Genomic DNA, 17,243 nt, shown 5'->3' with positions numbered 1-17,243 from the left:
CATAATGCATCTGGATACTCTTACCTGTAGTTGTCGCTACAATGTGATACAGAAGTTGGACTGTGAGAGTTCCTCTCAAACGAAGAGTCACTTCTGATCTGGAATGGGACATGCTCCTTTCTCCTAGACTAATATCCTTTATGTTCAAGGAACTAAATGTCATAACCTTTTTCTTTTAGGACAACAAACGTGAGAATCACACACCCACTTCCCCATTATCTATCCTGCTGTATATGATGCTGAATATGAAAGTTATTTGAAAACCATACAAATGGTAGCAGGTTTTTTTAAAAAGGTGTTGGAACCTTACTTATTTTATATTCCTAAAGAAAATAGTGTATCATTTGAGATAGTCAGGTGATTATGGAAAAGGCTACAAGCTGTGATATTCTAAAAGGGTCTGTTTTCTCTGCACTGCTGTTCTTCAAGTATATAAGAATATTTTGAATGTTGGTTTCCCTTTTGAGGGGCATCTGAGTATAATGTGCATGGATACTGGAGGCCATGGAGCTGTGGACTACTAGGGCAGGTGACTAATAACAGGAGGTCTATGGTGTTGCTTTTTAATCTTTCTGACCTCTTTTGCTCCCTATTTTTCTTTGTTCTGTGGATTGAATCCAAGGCCTTAAATATGCTTGGCAAGTACTCTAACACTTGAGATATGCCCTCAGTACATTTGCTTTAATTTTGCTTTGAGATAATTTGTTTTGTCATGGGTTTTTGTTTTGTTTTGTTTTGGCCTTCAAACTCACAAATCCCCTGCCTACACCTCCTGACTACTCATTTTACATTTTTTGTTTTCAGTTGTAAAATAAAATATTTAGACACTCTCTTGTCCCTTACAATTCTAACTTGCTATGGTTGTACATTTTTGTAATACTTACTGTTGTCCTAAGAACTGACAAATTAGGGTATAAAGGAGGTGATGTGGAAAACCTTCATGTCCAGCCCTTTGTCCAAAGTCCACATCCTTGAAGGAATCTTCCTCGAGAATCCCCTCCCTGATCTGTGGAGCTGTAGCTTGTGGAAGAGAATTTCAGCTTGTGTTCTTTCAAATATCAAGGCAGAGACAGAAACCTCTGCACACAAGTCTCTGGGGAAACAGGGTCATGTGAGCAGTTGTCTCTGGAGCCTCCTGGTCCCTCGTTGGCTCTTCCATTCTGACCTTGATGGAGATAGCAGAGGATATTTGTTTTGGCTGAGTGTGCTTATGAGATATCAGGGAATAAAAGCTTCAGGTAAAAGCCTTCCATTATCAAATCAGCTGTGACATAGTCAAGATAGACAAAAAATTAAAATACACCCCAAATCTCTTGCTGAAATGGTATCATAACTTCACACAAGGTTTTTCATGTGAATCTTTATCATAAAGTTCTAGAGATATAACTTGAATAGGTTTTTCTTTCTATTTTTAAAATAAAATACCGATTTTTCTTACACTACACAGTTAATCTGAGGATATGTATTCTGTCGTGTTCTTTTAAGTATTTGTGACAAATAATAATTAGTTGTATTTATGGGGTATGATGTGATGCTATAATATACGTTTATGTTGTGAAATCATCATTGTGTAAACCAGGATAATTAGCATATCTCTCATCTCAAACACCTAATATTATTGCCATAGCATTCAAAATTCTCTACTTAAAATATATGATGCCTGCTTTTTAGATCCAGTCTCCCATGTGAGCCATAATATTACAGTTACATATGATGAATATGTTCATATATATATATATATATATATATATATATATATATATATATAAAGGAGATGGCTCCAATTTTTTTTCTCTGCATAGTCACCTGTGATTCCACACCCCACGTAGAATTCTCTCTCTTTTATCAACGAAGTCAAGTATAGTTGTTAGAAGTTTGAGTGTGTGCTCATGTGACCACCTTCAAATCCTTCTCCTACAACCTGTTGTAGTGTGACTCTTGCCAAGTTATTTAATCTTACAAACTTCAGCATACATCTTGTAAGGAAAAGGACAGTCAGGTTGTTTGTCTTTCAGAGAAGATTCATAATCATGAGATGAGATGACAAAAGTAACCAAGATGTGTAGAATATATAAAATGTTCGATCAACTGTGCATTTGTACACTTGAACTAAGTGAGGAACTTGAACATCTCTTGTAGAGAAATTTTTTGTTCCCTTCCTTCCTTCCTTCCTTCCTTCTCTCTCTCTCTCTCTCTCTCTCTCTCTCTCTCTCTGTCTCTCTCTTTCTTTTTCTTGGTATTGGGGGTTGAGTTCAGGCCCCATCACTTGCTGTGGAAGCACTCTACCACTTGTGCCATTACCCATTTGATTTTATTTATGTTGTGCTCAGATAGAGTCACACACTAACTTTGGGGTGCTGGCCTTGAGCCAAAATTCTATCTCTTCCTCTATGGTTAGGTTGGAGTACAGGCATGCACCACCACAAGAAACTTTTTTTTGAAATACAGACTTGAAAACTTTTGCCTAGATTATTCTTATACCATGGTCCTGTTGGTTTTACTTCCTAAATTACTGAGATCCATCATTTGTTCTTTTATGTCTGTGAATTCAACCAAGATGACTAAAAGTACACATATTCACTATACATTGATAATAATTCTCTCCACTGGGGATTTTCATGACTACTAGAAAGGTGGTGTGATTATAAGTCCTCCCACATCCTTTATTTATGGTTATCTCCATCATGAATTCTTTCATATTTATGAATGAAGTGGAATGATCAAAGGCTTCTCCACATTGCTTACATAACATACAGTCTCTCTCCAGTATAATTTCTGTCATGTCTGTGAACGCAACTGAAATGTCTGGAAGCTTCCCACATTGCTATCAGACAAATTCTGCTCTCCATGGTGATTCTTTAATGTATCTGAAGAAAACTGAAATGCATGGAGGTTTGCCCTCCTTGCTTACATACATGGTTTCTCTGTACACTAAGAGTCCATTATCATAGAAAGTTACTAGAAGAAATGAACTCTTTCCTGCACTGTGTATACCCTACCCCTTCTCTTCACTGCATTCTACCATGCGTTTGAATGTAACTGGAACACCTAAGGCTTTTCCCCTTTCATTTCCCTAGGTTTAGGTTTCCTCTACAGTATAAGTTTTCTCATCATTTCTCCAGGAAATGGCAGTACATTAGGCTTTTCAACATTGCTTATATCTAAGGGTCTGTCTCCAGTAACTTTTTGTTTGAGGGTTGCTGACAGCATTGGGGCTTGAGCTCATGCATACTACACAGTCACTCTACCACTTAAGGCACACACCCATCCTTCCATTATAAGTTACTTCATGTTGAAGAAAAGACTGGATTGGGTGAACAGTTTCCCACATAGCTAAAAATCAGTTTCTCTGGAGTATGAATTATTTTATGTCTTTTAAAGGCGTAGAAAACCCAAAAGGATTCCCATAGTACATACATGCACTGTGTTTATTTTCAATGTGAATTCCTTCACATATTTGAAGGAAGTGGGACAACTGAAGGCTTTCCCACATTGCTTAACCTTAGGGATTCTCTCCACTGTGAGTTCTTTCATGGTATTAATGAGAACTGTTTCAGCAGAGGCTTTCTCTCATTGCTTATATACATAAGATGCCCCTCCAGGTTTTTCTCCTGTAGGAGTTTTCTTGTTCACAACACTATCTACACTACAGTCAGCAATTTCTCTACAGTATGTACTTTGTTATCTACCCTTTTGTCATAGTGGAAAGTACCTGAGGGAAACAATTTGAAAGGGGGAAATCTTTATTTTCACTCATGATTTCAGGGGCTTAATTCGATCAGTAGTTAGCCATCTCTTGTTTCTGGGCAATGGTGAGGCTGGTACATTATGGCAAGGAACATGCAGTGGAATAAAGCATCTCACCTCATAGCATAAAAAATATAGTAGCAGAATAGAAGAAGCTGTCAGGGGAAGGCATAGCCCCCAAGGACATTCTCCTAGTGCCTGGATCCTCCAGCTATGACCGATTTCCTAAAATTTTTGGGATGCAAAAGTAACACTAGCAGAATGGCAGCAAAATTTCAACACAAGTCTATGGTGGTCATTTTTTATTATATCCCCTTCTTTGTCCATATCTCTCTACTGTTCAATAGGGTTAACCACAGAACCTAGGAAGATTGAGCATCTCTTCTGCTCAGACATATCATGCAGTGCAGTGCACATTTACTCCCATTCTCAGTCCTAGTGTTCCACTTCTACCAATGATTTCTGTTGTTACTTGTAAAAAAAAACTGGTAGATCTCAAATCTGTGATCTGAGATTATGACTGAGGGGCCTGATCTAATAGATATTCCCAGATTACAGAACTTCCCTTGACAGAAACTGATTCTCCTGATTATCCCCACTGTATATATAGAGAGAGGGAGAACAAAATAATAGAAAGTGACCCATGAACTGAGAATGTTCCATTACCTCTTCTGCACTCCACAATGAGAACTACATATTTTCACTCTTGCTACAGTGCATTCTCTGTATTCAGCCCCTGTGAATAGTATGTTATCGTGCTATCCCAGTGTACCTGAAGATTCCCTCATTATGTCAGCGCACCAGAATGCTAGATTATACAAATATGGAAATCTAGGTTGGCATTCAATTTTCCTCAGCTCTTTGAAAGACATAAATCCAATGCCTGCTAATTGCTATCATTTATATGTGCTTTATCTTTCTAATTATTATTACTTTGTACATTATCTCTCAGGAATTTTTTTCCTTCAGTTTGAAATTTCTGGATCTGTAATGATATGCATGAATACTTATTTAAAAATTCCATTCCTCTAAGAATTTGATATACTCTTTTTAAATTTTTTTTCAGTATATGGTAATTATTTGGGGTTTTTTTATGACATTTCCATATATGTAGTATCCCTATTTGGTTCATCAATCCATTATTCTCTCTCTTCCCCTTCTTGAAATGATTTTTACAGATTTCAGTATTTCATTTTTATACATTTGAAAGTACCCCAACCATAGTAGTGGCCTTTCAAGCAAAGATGTTATATATTTCTTCAATTTATCAACTTCTTAGTAATTTTCAATTTTGACATTTATTTCTCCTTTCTTGGTATTTGTTTCTGAAATTCCCAGTAGGTATTTGTTGGAGCCTTACAACCTATCTTGCCTGTTTCTTAAGTTGTCATTTGTGTCTTCCATGTCTTTTCTTGTTAATCAATGTTTTGAATATGTATATATATAGTTTTGAATATTTTAAAGCTCTAGCAGGATAATGGTGATTCATACTTCTAATTCTAGCTTCTTGGAGGAATCTTGATTTTTACTGCCTTGATGTCTTTGATTCAAACTTGATTAATTTTCATTTTCTAAATTACATGATGGTCCAGAACCCTGCATGGGTTCAGGGGACTACCTCTTGAGATTACAAGCTTTGGGCTCAGTGAAAAGAAACATGTTTTAACCTTCAGTGGGATAAAGAAAGAGACAATGCTGTGCAGTGATCTAAGAGATGTCTTCTCACTTTACACATATAGAACAAGCAACTCTTAAATCCTTTGATCTGTCATTAGGGATCCAGTTTGGTGCTGATTCATTTTTTCAGTCTCAGTTCTGCTTTGTCTCATTTTGCTCATTCATTCATTCACATGTGCAATCATTCAGTCATACATCTTATTAATTCATATACTTATTTAAATAATTTTAATTTATTTCATTGGATAAGCATTTTGTAACTCCTCCAAAAATTCAACCCTGGTAGAGGAAGAGAGGACTGATATTCAAGCTAATGCCTATCGGCACAAGTTTATAATTCCCATTAGATGAAGTTCTAGAGATCAAAGTTTTACCTGATAGAATTCCATCTTACCTGAGCTTTGATTTTTCGTCACTGAACCTGTGAGTGATTAATGATATTATTTCATTCCTCTGATCCCACCAGAAAGATTTCCTCTCATTGTTGATCTTGAGTTCAGGGTCTTATTAGAACTCAGAGTTACAGTTAATAGTTTGCAGGAGCTCAAACTCATTTTTTTTCTTAATGGTTCCAGAAATAATCCAGATTAAAACATATACTGTTATGAATACTTTAGTGATGTTATTAAAAAGTTATGAAAGCATATTTGTCAGGAGACTATGGTGTCCAACACAGGTATTAGATATGGCTAAAATGCTGTCTAGAATTCAGGACAGGAATAAATGTGGATATATTTTTAGATGAGTTCCTATACTTTAAACTCTAATTTTTTGGTGTTGCTCTTTTTTTCAAGCAGTGTCTCTCTTGATAGCACTGGATGGCCTTAACCACCAAGTTTTCTGCCTTCACCTCCCAAGTGCTATAACTACAAGCTTGTACCAGCATTCTGACCAGTGACCTTTCTTTTTGATTTCTGAAACTCAAGTACCCAATACATTTAGATTATAGGCTATCTCTTATTTTTCAAACACACCACTGGAACTACTTGAAGCACAGGTTCAAGGAGATGTTAATAATGTATCAAAATATAGACTGATATGTTTTACTTGAAGTATGTGAAATAAGGTTACCTTGGATGAGATGCTGTAATTTGATTTTTGTCAAATCTCTCAAGGTGATTTTTAGGAACACAAGAGTCTCTGGCTGTACCCTGTGTATAAGAATCATGGCATCATTTTAAACTCTAAAAATTAAAAACTATAACTCTAGTGTCATTGTACATATGAGGCTTGTCTCCAAAACACTTTATGCCACTAGTGTGGTTCTCAGTGAAATCCTATGGATTAGAAACTTGAACTTAAAATTGAAACATAATCCTATTTCTGGCAATATACAAGCAAAATTTCCTCTAACCTGATCATATAAGAGAAGAAGTCTACTATATGAAAGGATATAGAGAAGTTTAAAAAAAGAAATAATTTTAATTAAAACATTCTTAGATAATCAAGGTCCAATGAAAGTTTCACATGTTTTCAAAAATGTAATTACTTGAATATGTGTGGTGAATACTTTGCTTTTCCAACAATCTTCTTGAATGCACTCTTGACCTCTTTATTCCTCAAGTTGTAGACCAGGAGATTCAACATGGTGATGATCGTAGTATAAAACACAGATGCCATTTGGTCTGTGTCCATGGAATGACTGGAACCTGGCTGTAAGTACATGAAGGTGATTGTTCCAAAGAAAATGAAAACAGTGGTGAAGTGGGATGCACAGGTGGAGAAGGCTTTCTTTTGACCTTCAGCTGAATTGAATACATCTTCAGGATACCAACAAAATAAACGAGTAAGAAATCAAGATAACAAAAGAGACTGAAAATGCATCAAGTGCTGCTAAAGCAAAGAGCACAGTCTCATTTGTGTAGGTACCGAACAAGAAAGATCCAGCAGCAGGGGAATGTCACAGAAAAAGTGATTAATCACATTGGAATGACAGGAACAGAGATGGAAAGTGAAGGCAAAATGGATGGAAAATTGCAGGAGTCCACTGGTGTAGGAACTTGCAATAAGTAGGACAACAGAGTATCTGTCATGGTGGTGGTGTAATGCAGGGGCTTGCACACAGCTGCATGGTGATCAAAGGACATTGAGGCCACGAGGGAGCTCTCAATAAAGACAAAGGATGCGAAGGACATCTGAGTAGCACAAACATTATAGGATATTATCTTATTTCCTGTGAGAAATCCCACCATTACCTTAGGAGTGACAGCCAAAGCATAAACACAGTCCACCAGGGAGACGTTACTGAGGAAAAAGTACATGGGAGTGTAGAGATGGGAGTCCAACAGAATCAACACAATTACCCCAAATTTCACAACAAGAGTGATGAAGTAAATGACAGTGAAAATAATAAACAAAGGGATCTGCAGATCTAGGATATCTGTTAACCAAACAAGAATAAATTCAGTCACTTTTGAAATATTCTCCATTCAAGTCACCTGGAAATTCTCGTGGCATGAACCTAGAACATGAAGAAAAAAACTGATGTTTGTTTGAAACTACCAATTCCAATCAACCCAAGAGATACTTCTGACCTTGGAATCTTAGGACACACTCATTATATCCTAGACTATCCTTCATATTCAAGGCAGAATATGCCTTGTTTGGGTCATTTCTTCCCTCTGCTCCCTGCACCCACCCTCTTCCCCCCATCCTCCATTGTTTCCAGGCAGAACCTGTTCTGCCCAAATCTCTGATTTTGTTGAAGAGAAGACATAAGCATAATAAGGAAGACAAAGTGTTTTTGCTAGTTCAGATAAGGATAGCTATACAGAGAGATTCCTAGCATTGCTTCCATGTATAGATGTGTTACAACCCAAGTAGATTCATCTCTAACTGACCTTTTCAGTAGTTCCTGATCCCCTTCTCATATTGACCTCTGTTGCTTTAAGGTTTCTGTATTAGTTCCTCTGCAGCGGGGACATCAAACACGTTCATGTTTTGGGTTTTCTACCTATCCCAATTACCTTCCTTATGTGCTCTCCCCTTGTCATGTGACCTAAGTCCAACCACATTGCTGTATTTGCCCTAGATCTAAAGTCCACATATGAGGGAGAACATATGATTTTTTGTCTTCTGAGCCTGGCTAACCTCACTCAGAATGATGTTCTCCAGTTCCATCCATTTACTTGCGAATGATAAGATTTCATTCTTCTTCATGGCTGAATAGAATTCCATTGTGTATAAATACCACATTTTCTTGATCCATTCATCAGTAGTGGGGCATCTTGGTTGTTTCCATAATTTGGCTATTGTGAATAGCCCTGCAATAAATATGGATGTGCAGGTGCCTCTGGAATAACCTGTGTCACATTTTTTTGGGTATAACCCCAGGAATGGGATTGCTGGATCATATGCTAGATCTATGTTTAGATTTTTAAGAAGCCTCTAAATTTTTTTCCAGAGTGGTTGCACTAGCTTGCATTCCTACCAGCAGTGTATGAAGGTTCCTTTTTCCCCACATCCTCGCCAACATCTGTTGGTGGTGGTGAGGTGGAATCTTACTGTGGTTTTAATTTGTGTTGCCTTTATGGCAAGAGATGGTGAGAATTTTCTCATGTGTTTTTTGGCCATCTGATTTCTTCTTTTGAAAAAGTTCTGTTTAGTTCATTTGCACTTTTCTTTATTGGTACATTCATTTTGGGAGAGTTTAGTTTCTTAAGTTCTCTGTACATTCTGGTTATCAGCCCTTTGTCTGATGTATAGCTGGCAAATATTTCCTCCCACTCTGTGGTTGGCCTCCTCAGTTTAGAGACCATCTCTTTGTTGTGCAGGTTTTTAATTTTATGAAGTCCCATTTGTCCATTCTTTCTCTTAGTTGCTGAGCTGCTGGGGTTCTATTGAGGAAGTCATTGCCTATACCTATTAGTTCTAGAGTGTTTCCTGTTCCTTCCTGTACTAACTTCAGAGTTTTGGGGTCTGATATTAAGGTCCTTGATCCATGTTGAGTTGGTACTAGTACAGATTGATAGACATGGATCTAATTTTAGTTTCTTGCAAACGGAAAACCACCTTTCCCAGCAACACTTGTTGAAGAGGCTTTCTTTTCTTCATCGTATATTTTTGGTGCCTTTGTCAAAAATAAGGTCAGTATAATTGTATGGATTCATATCCAGGTCCTCTATTCTGTTCTACTGGTCTTCATGTCTGTTCTTATACCTGTACAATGCTGTTTTTATTGCTACTGCTTTGTAATATAGTTTGAAGTTGGGTATTGTGATGCCTCCAGCATTGCTCTTTTTGCTGAGTATTGCCTTGGCTATTCACGATCTTTTCTGTTTCCAAATGAGCTTTAGGGTAGATTTTTCAATCTCTGTCAAATGTCATTGGGATTTTGATGGGAATTGCATTAAACATGTAGATTTCTTTTGTTAGTATAGCCATTTTTACTATGTTGATTCTACCAATCCATGATCACGGGAGAGCTCCCCACCTTCTGTAGACTTCCTCATTCTCTTTCTTCAGGGGTTTGTAGTTCTCCTTGTAGAGGTTGTTCACATCCTTTGTTAAGTTTACTCCTAGGTATTTGATTTTTTTTGAGGCTATGGTGAATGGAATTGTTTACATATATTCTTTCTCAATTTGTTTGTTATTGGTGTATAGAAAAGCTATTGATTTTTGTAAGTTGATTATGTATCCTGCCACCTTTCTGTAGCTGTTTTTGGTGCCTAGGAGTTTTCAAGTACAGTTTTTTGGGTCTTTAAGGTATAGGATCATATCGTCTGCAAATAGGGATATTTTGACAGTTTCTTTACCTATTTGTATTCCTTTCATTTCTTCTTCTTGCCTAATTGCTCTGGCTAGGAATTCCAGTACTATGTTGAATAGGAGTGGGGATAGTGGTCACCCGTGTCTCATTCCTGATTTTAGGGGAAATGGTTTCACTTTTTCACTAAGTATGATGTTGGCTGTAGGTTTGTCATACACAGGCTTTATACTGTTGGGCACATTCCTTCTATTCCTAGTTTTCTTAGAGCTTTTATCATGAAGTGGTGTTGGATCTTGTCAAAGGCTTTTTCTGTATCTATTGAGATGATCAAGTGGTTTTTGTCTTTGTTCTATTAATGTGCTGTATTACATTTATAGATTTGATTTATTAGGAAATTTTTAATTTTCAATTATATCTCTGCACTTGTATGAAGTATATTCACATGCTTTCTTTTTTCTAGACTCAGTATTGTATATATATATGTACATATATATATATTTGTTACCCTATACAATTGTGTTCAGTTGTTCAGAATATTCTATTATAGTTGTTCTTTTTCCTTTTCTTTTTTTTTTTACTTGACAGTACTAGAGGTTGACCTCAGGACCTCATGCTTGCTAGATAGGTTTTCTACCACTTGTGCCATGCCCCCAGTCTTATTTGTGTTGGTTAATTTTGAGAGAAGGTTTTGCTTTAGACCCAGGCTGGCCTGGATTGTTATTGCTCTTTCCTATGTAACTGGAATGACAGGTACATGCCACCAAAGCATGGTTGTCTGAAAATTGTGCCCAGGCTTACTTCAATCCTCCCGCTCTCACCTCCCAAGTGATTAGGATTACAGGCTTGAGCCACTACCCCTGACTGTAAATGTTGTTGTTGCTATTAAGTCAGTAGTTATATTTTGACTTTCATTAATGTGTTTTGTAACTTAAGTTTTTTTCTCTTTCTGCATGATTAGTCTGAAAAGTTTGTTGTTTCGGGAGATATTTGCCCAGAATCATCTTCTATTTTGTTGATTTTCTCTGTTTTCTGTATTCAATTTAGTTTGCTTTGGTATAATCTTTATTTATGTCCTTCTACTACTTTCAGTTTTAGTTTGTAATTTTTGGAATTATTTTCTTAATGCTTATTATTATTTTTAATCAATTCAAAGTTATAAACATCTTATGAATAGTATTTTTACTAGTTATCAAAAATTGTGTATCTTTCTTTTTGGTATTCTCAAACTATTTCAATAATTTCTCTTTTCATGGTTTTTACCTATGAGTTGCATAAGAGTTTGTCCTTTTCAGATATGTGAATACTCATTGATTATGTAATAATTTGTTCTTTAAATATGCATGAATACTGAAATATCTTTATCACTTCTAGTTTAAAGATGTTTTATTTTCTAAGGTGTTTCATATGATTCTAAATCTTTTAAAGTTTATAGAGACTCATTTTGTCTTAATATTATTTCTCCTACAAAATATTCCAGGTGAAATTGAGCATTTATTGGGCAAATGCTCAATAAAGATCAGTTAAGACATGCTGGATTTTGATTTTTTTCTCATCCTCTATTTCTTATTGATTTTATTTCTAACCATTCTATTCCTTATTGAAAGTGAAGTCTTGAGGTACCCATCTATTATAAAACTTTCTGTTTCTCTCATTAACTTTTACATTTTCTTTATATTTTAGGATCTGTTCTATGATGTCTGTATTTTTACAATTGTATCTTCTTGATAAATAAACCATCTTATAAATATATACTAATTTTATTATTCCTTAAAGCAATATTTGGCCCAGAGTCTATTAGTAAAGTTACAATAAAAACTAGCTTCCTTTGTTTGCCATCTGCATAGAAAAATTCCACTCACTATCAAGCTGTGCCTTTCAATATAAGTAAGTCTTTTGTACTCATTATAAAGATTATTCATCTGGAGGGATTGAACAAGATGGCAGCTTGTTGACATCCCTAAAGCCCAGCAGTGACTAACTACCCTGAAGAAGAAAGCTCTGGTTACCCCAAAAGACACCCACAGGGTCCCATAACTAGGGAGAAGCAAAGCCATCTCCACCATAGAAAAGCAAGCAATCATAGGAAGAATGACTTGCAGCTCGGCATTCCTGGTCCCCCTCCATGGGTGTCTCCATGTGGCTCCACTCCTCTGCACTCCGTGGTAAGTCCTGCATCTCAGCATATGTAGGAACTTGGAGCTTCACATTCCCTCCTGCTAAAAGACCTGCTACCCCACACCCTGAAGTGCCAGGGAAACCTGCCCCTCTGCATAAGCAAGCCCCAAGCTCCTGCTGCTCCACAAGTAACAGAAGGCACACATAGCAGGCTTGGCTCCCCCATGCCTGCAATGCTACTCTACTGGGCTCCTGGAAGCCCACACACAGCAAGCAGGCCCCAGAACTCCTTCTGCCCACAGGCTTTGTTCTGTCATTCCTGCAGCAGCAACTGTGGCTCCTAGAAGCCCATGACTCAGGACAAGCAAACCCCAGGGCCTACACTGCCTTGCAGGCACTGGAAAACTCAAGCCCACCAGCTTTATTGCCCCACAGACACCCTCAACTTGCTACTTAGTGCCAGAAGCCCACCACCACATTCACAAGTGCACCTCAGCTCCACACTTTGCTATTATGCTGGTGCCAGGAGTCTTCCCTCTACACAAAGCATGGAGGCTCAGTGCTCAACACCAGCTCCTCCTATAGGAGTGCCCCCACTACCCCATTAAAGAGCAGGAACCCAGCTCCTTCACTGAGTGGTAATCTGCCATTCGGCATGTGCCAGGAGACCTGCTTCCCTAAGAGGCAGAAAGGCCAGTGCTTCCCACTGTGGCAGACTATGGGAGAGCCCCTACTCCTTAGTTAAAGAGTGAGAACACCAGTTCCCCACTAAGGAGAGGAAAACTGTAACAAGTTACTCAGTGAGTGGCACAAGAAGGCCTGCATCCCCAAGGTGCTCAGAGGACCAGCACTTCCCACCTTGCCTGCCTACAGGAGAGTCCACTCTCCCCTGTCTAAGAGCTAGAATCCCAGCTCCTCAACTGAGTGGCATTCCACTACTGTGCAATTGCCAGAAGGCTAGACCCCCAGGATGCACAAAGGCCCAGTGCGCTCCACCATGCCTGACAGCAGGAGAGCCCCAATCCCCCATCAAAGAGCAGGAACACCAGATTCCCCATTGAGAGGAGGAAAGTTATAACCTGCTACTCAGTAAGTGGCATCTGATGGCCTGCCTCCCCATGGGGCTCAGAGGCCCAGCTCTTCCCATTGAACCTCCCTGTAGAAGGGTCCCATCTCTCCTGTCCAAGAATTTGAATCACAGCTCCTCCATGGAGTGGTAATCTACTACTCTGCAGTTGCTAGGTCTCAGTGCACAGAGACCCAGCACACCCCACTGTAACTACAGGAGAGTCCCTACTCCCCCATCAAAGATCTGGAACCCCAGCTCCCTCACTGAGGGAAGAAAAGAGGTAATCTGCACCACAGCAGGAACCCTGCAAGGAGTAATGTTTCCAGCATAGTCCTCTCTGAGGAAAACTGGTGAAACTCTAGAAGGAAAAAAACTGAAAATCCTAACCACAGGGACACAACAGATTACAATAGTACCCAAAGCCAACTCAAATGGGTAAATCTCAACACAGAATGAAACAGCAAGACAACCACTCTCCCATACAACCCAACACCTCCACTAAGTATCTAAGAACCAGCAACAAGAAAAAGATATCAAATAATGAATTGCAAAAAACAATAGTAAAAATGATTAATGGGCCCAAAGAAGAAACACAAAAGCTAGTGTCTGATCTCAAAGAGGATGTGAATAAACAATTAAATAAGCTCAAAGAGAATACAAACAAGTGGATAAATGAAACTAAGAAGGCTATGCAGGATATGAAAGATGAAATTCATAAAGATATGGGAACCCTGAAAATTAATCAATCAGATAAACAACTCAATATCCCAAATAAAAATCTCAATCAAGACCTTAACAAGCAGAGTGGAGCAAGTTGAAAATAGAGTATCAGGAACAGAACACAAAGAAGAGAAATTAGATCACACCAATGAATCATGGACATAGAAGAAGGAGAGGAGATACAAACTAAAGGCATTGACAATCTATTCATTAGATTAATAGCAGAGAACTTCTCTAACCTCAAGAAACAATCATGCAGGTGCAGGAAGCTTACAGAACACCAAACTGTCAGGAACAAAAAGGAAACACCCCCAGACACATCATAATTGAAACACTCAGCACACAGAACAAAGAAAGAATACTGAAAGCTGCAAAAGAAAAAGACAAGTCACAAATAAAGCAAAGCCATAAAATAACAGATTTCTCAAACTCTAACTGTAGGAAGGTCATGGAAAGATGTAATTCTGTCCCTGAAAAACAACTGTCAACCTAGACTAGGCTATCCAGCAAAACTATCCTTCCTAATTGAAGGAGAAATTAAAACCTTCCACAACAAAGTAAAAGTAAAGGAATTCATGACTACCAAGCCAGAACTCAGAAGACACTTAAAGGACTTTTACATGCAGAAGAAGAAACTAGAGTGGGTCAGGGAGCTAAGCAAACAAGGAATAGGTAAAACTAAACAACAGGGGAATAAAAATGAATGGAAACCACAGACACCTCTCAATATTAACACTGAATGTAAATGGCCTCAATGGCCCAGTTAAAAGATATAGAAGAGCAAACTGGGTTAAAAATCAAGACCCAACAATATTGCTTATAAGCAACTCATCTTACTGCAAAAAATTAACACTGGCTAATTAATAGCAGAAAACTAGAAAAAAATGTTGTCCAAGCCAATGGACTCCATAAACAGGCTGGATTAGCTATACTCATGTCTGACAAAGTAGACTTCAGAATAAAATCAGTCAGAAGAGACAATGAAGGTCATGTCATATTAATTAACAGAGCAATCCATCAAGAGGAAATATCAATTCTTAATATATATGCACCAAACACAGGGTCACCCATCTACATTAAAAAATACTCTAATGGATATAAGAGCACAGATAGACATTAACAGAGTGATAGTGGGAGACCTAAATACCCCACTGTCACCAATAGATAGGTCATCTTAGCAAAAGATCAACAAAGAAACTTCAGAGCTACTCCACATGATAGACCAAATATACATGATAGATATCCACAGAGTATTTCACCCAACAGACAGGCAATACACATTCTTTTCTGTAACTCATGGAACTTTCTCCAAAATAGGTAATATTTTAAGACACAAAGCAAGTCTCAACAAATTTAAGAAAATTGAAATAATGCCCTGCATCATATCAGATTACAACAAAGTAAAACTAGACCTCAACAATAAAAAAACTACTGAAAATGTTCAAACACATGGAGACTGAACAGCACACTGCTGAAAGACCAGTGGGAAATCAAAGAAATAAGGAAATAAATAAAAAAGTTCCTAGGGAACAAAGCAAAAATCATGCTAAAGGGAAAGTTTATAAAGTTTATAGATATAAGTGCCTACATTTAAAAAACAGAAACCTCTCAAATAAACAACATAATGATGCACTTTAAATTCCTAGAAATATAAGAACAAACCAAACTCAAAACCAGCTGACAGAGAGAAATAATAAAGATCAAGGATGAAATCAATTAGATGGAAACCAAAAAAACTATAAAAATTCAATGAAACATAAAGTTGGTTCTATGAAAAGATTAGCAACATTGACAAACCCTTAACCAGCATAACAAAGTGGAGGAGCAAAAAGACCGAAATTAATAAAATCAAAGGTGAAAAGGAGGACATACCCACAAATAGTATTGAAATCCTGAGAATCATTAGAGTTTACTTTGAAAACTTATATTCAAGTAAACTGGAAAATCTAGATGAAATGGATAAACTTAGACTTATATAACCAACCAAAATTGAACCAAGAACATATTAAACACCTTAGTAGTCCCATTACAAACAATGAAATTGAAGCCATCCTAAAGAGGGTCCCTATGAAGAAGAGCCCAGGACCTGATGGATTAATGACTGAGCTTCACCACACATTTAAATAAGAACTAACAGTAATATTCCTCAAGCTTTTCCTGGAAATAGAATGGAAAGGAACACTACTCAACTCATTCTATGAAGCCAGCATTATCTTCATTCCAAAATCCAATAAAGATTCAACCAAAAAGGGAATTATAGACCAATGTCTTCAATGAATTTAGGCACAAAGATTTTCAACAAAATACAAGATCATATACCATGATCAAGTTGGTTTCATTTCAGGGATGCAAGGATGGTTCAACATACATAAATCCATAAATGTAATACAGTATATAAACAGAAACAAGGACAAAAACCATATGATCCTCTCAATAGATGCAAAAAAAGCCTTTAACAAAATCCAATACCCTTTCATGATAAAAGCTATGAAGAAATTAGGAATAGAAGGAAATGTGCCTCAAAATAATAAATGCTATATACAACAAACCTACAGCCCAACATCATACTAAATGGAGAACAACTGAAATCATTCCCATTAAAATAAGGAACAAGACAGTACTGTCCACTTTCCACACTTTGATTCAATATGGTTTTGGAATACCTCATCAGAGAAATAAGATAAGAGCAAGAAATAAGAAGGATTCAAATAAGGAAGGAAGAAAGTCAAATATCCTTATTTGCTAATGACATGATACTATACCCAAGACCCTAAAAACTCTACCAAAAATCTTTTAGAAATCATAATTTTTTTTTAGTAAAGTAGAAGGATATAAAATTAGAATACAGAAAACAGTAGCCTTCCTGTATACAAACAACAAACAAACAGAGAAAGAATTCAGGGAAACAAGTCCATTTGCAATAGCCTCAAAAACAATAAAATGCCTTGGAATAAATCTTCTTTCACATTTGATATCTTTTTCTAATTCATTTATTCATATGTGCACACATTGTTTGGGCCATTTCTCCCCCCACCCCCACTCCCTCTTTCTCCCCCCCAACCCCCTCACTTCCTGGCAGAACCTGTTCTGCCTTTTTCTCCAATTTTGTTGAAGATACTACCCACAGAGTGAAAGAAAATATTTGCCAGCTATACATCAGACAAAGTATTGATAACCAGAATATACAAGGAACTTAAAAAACTAAAC

General features: G+C 37.3%; 1 pseudogene; it reads right to left on the bottom strand.

The window, feature by feature from the left end:
* Positions 1-6,909: 6,909 nt before the first annotated feature.
* LOC109679124 (olfactory receptor 5B12-like) lies at positions 6,910-12,307 on the bottom strand (annotated as a pseudogene).
* Between the last annotated feature and the right edge of the window lie 4,936 nt (positions 12,308-17,243).

This window comes from Castor canadensis, chromosome 1 (genome assembly GCF_047511655.1).
Source record: "Castor canadensis chromosome 1, mCasCan1.hap1v2, whole genome shotgun sequence".
In the NCBI taxonomy this organism is placed as follows: Eukaryota; Metazoa; Chordata; class Mammalia; order Rodentia; family Castoridae; genus Castor; species Castor canadensis.
This window is presented reverse-complemented; position numbering and strand designations above follow the sequence as displayed.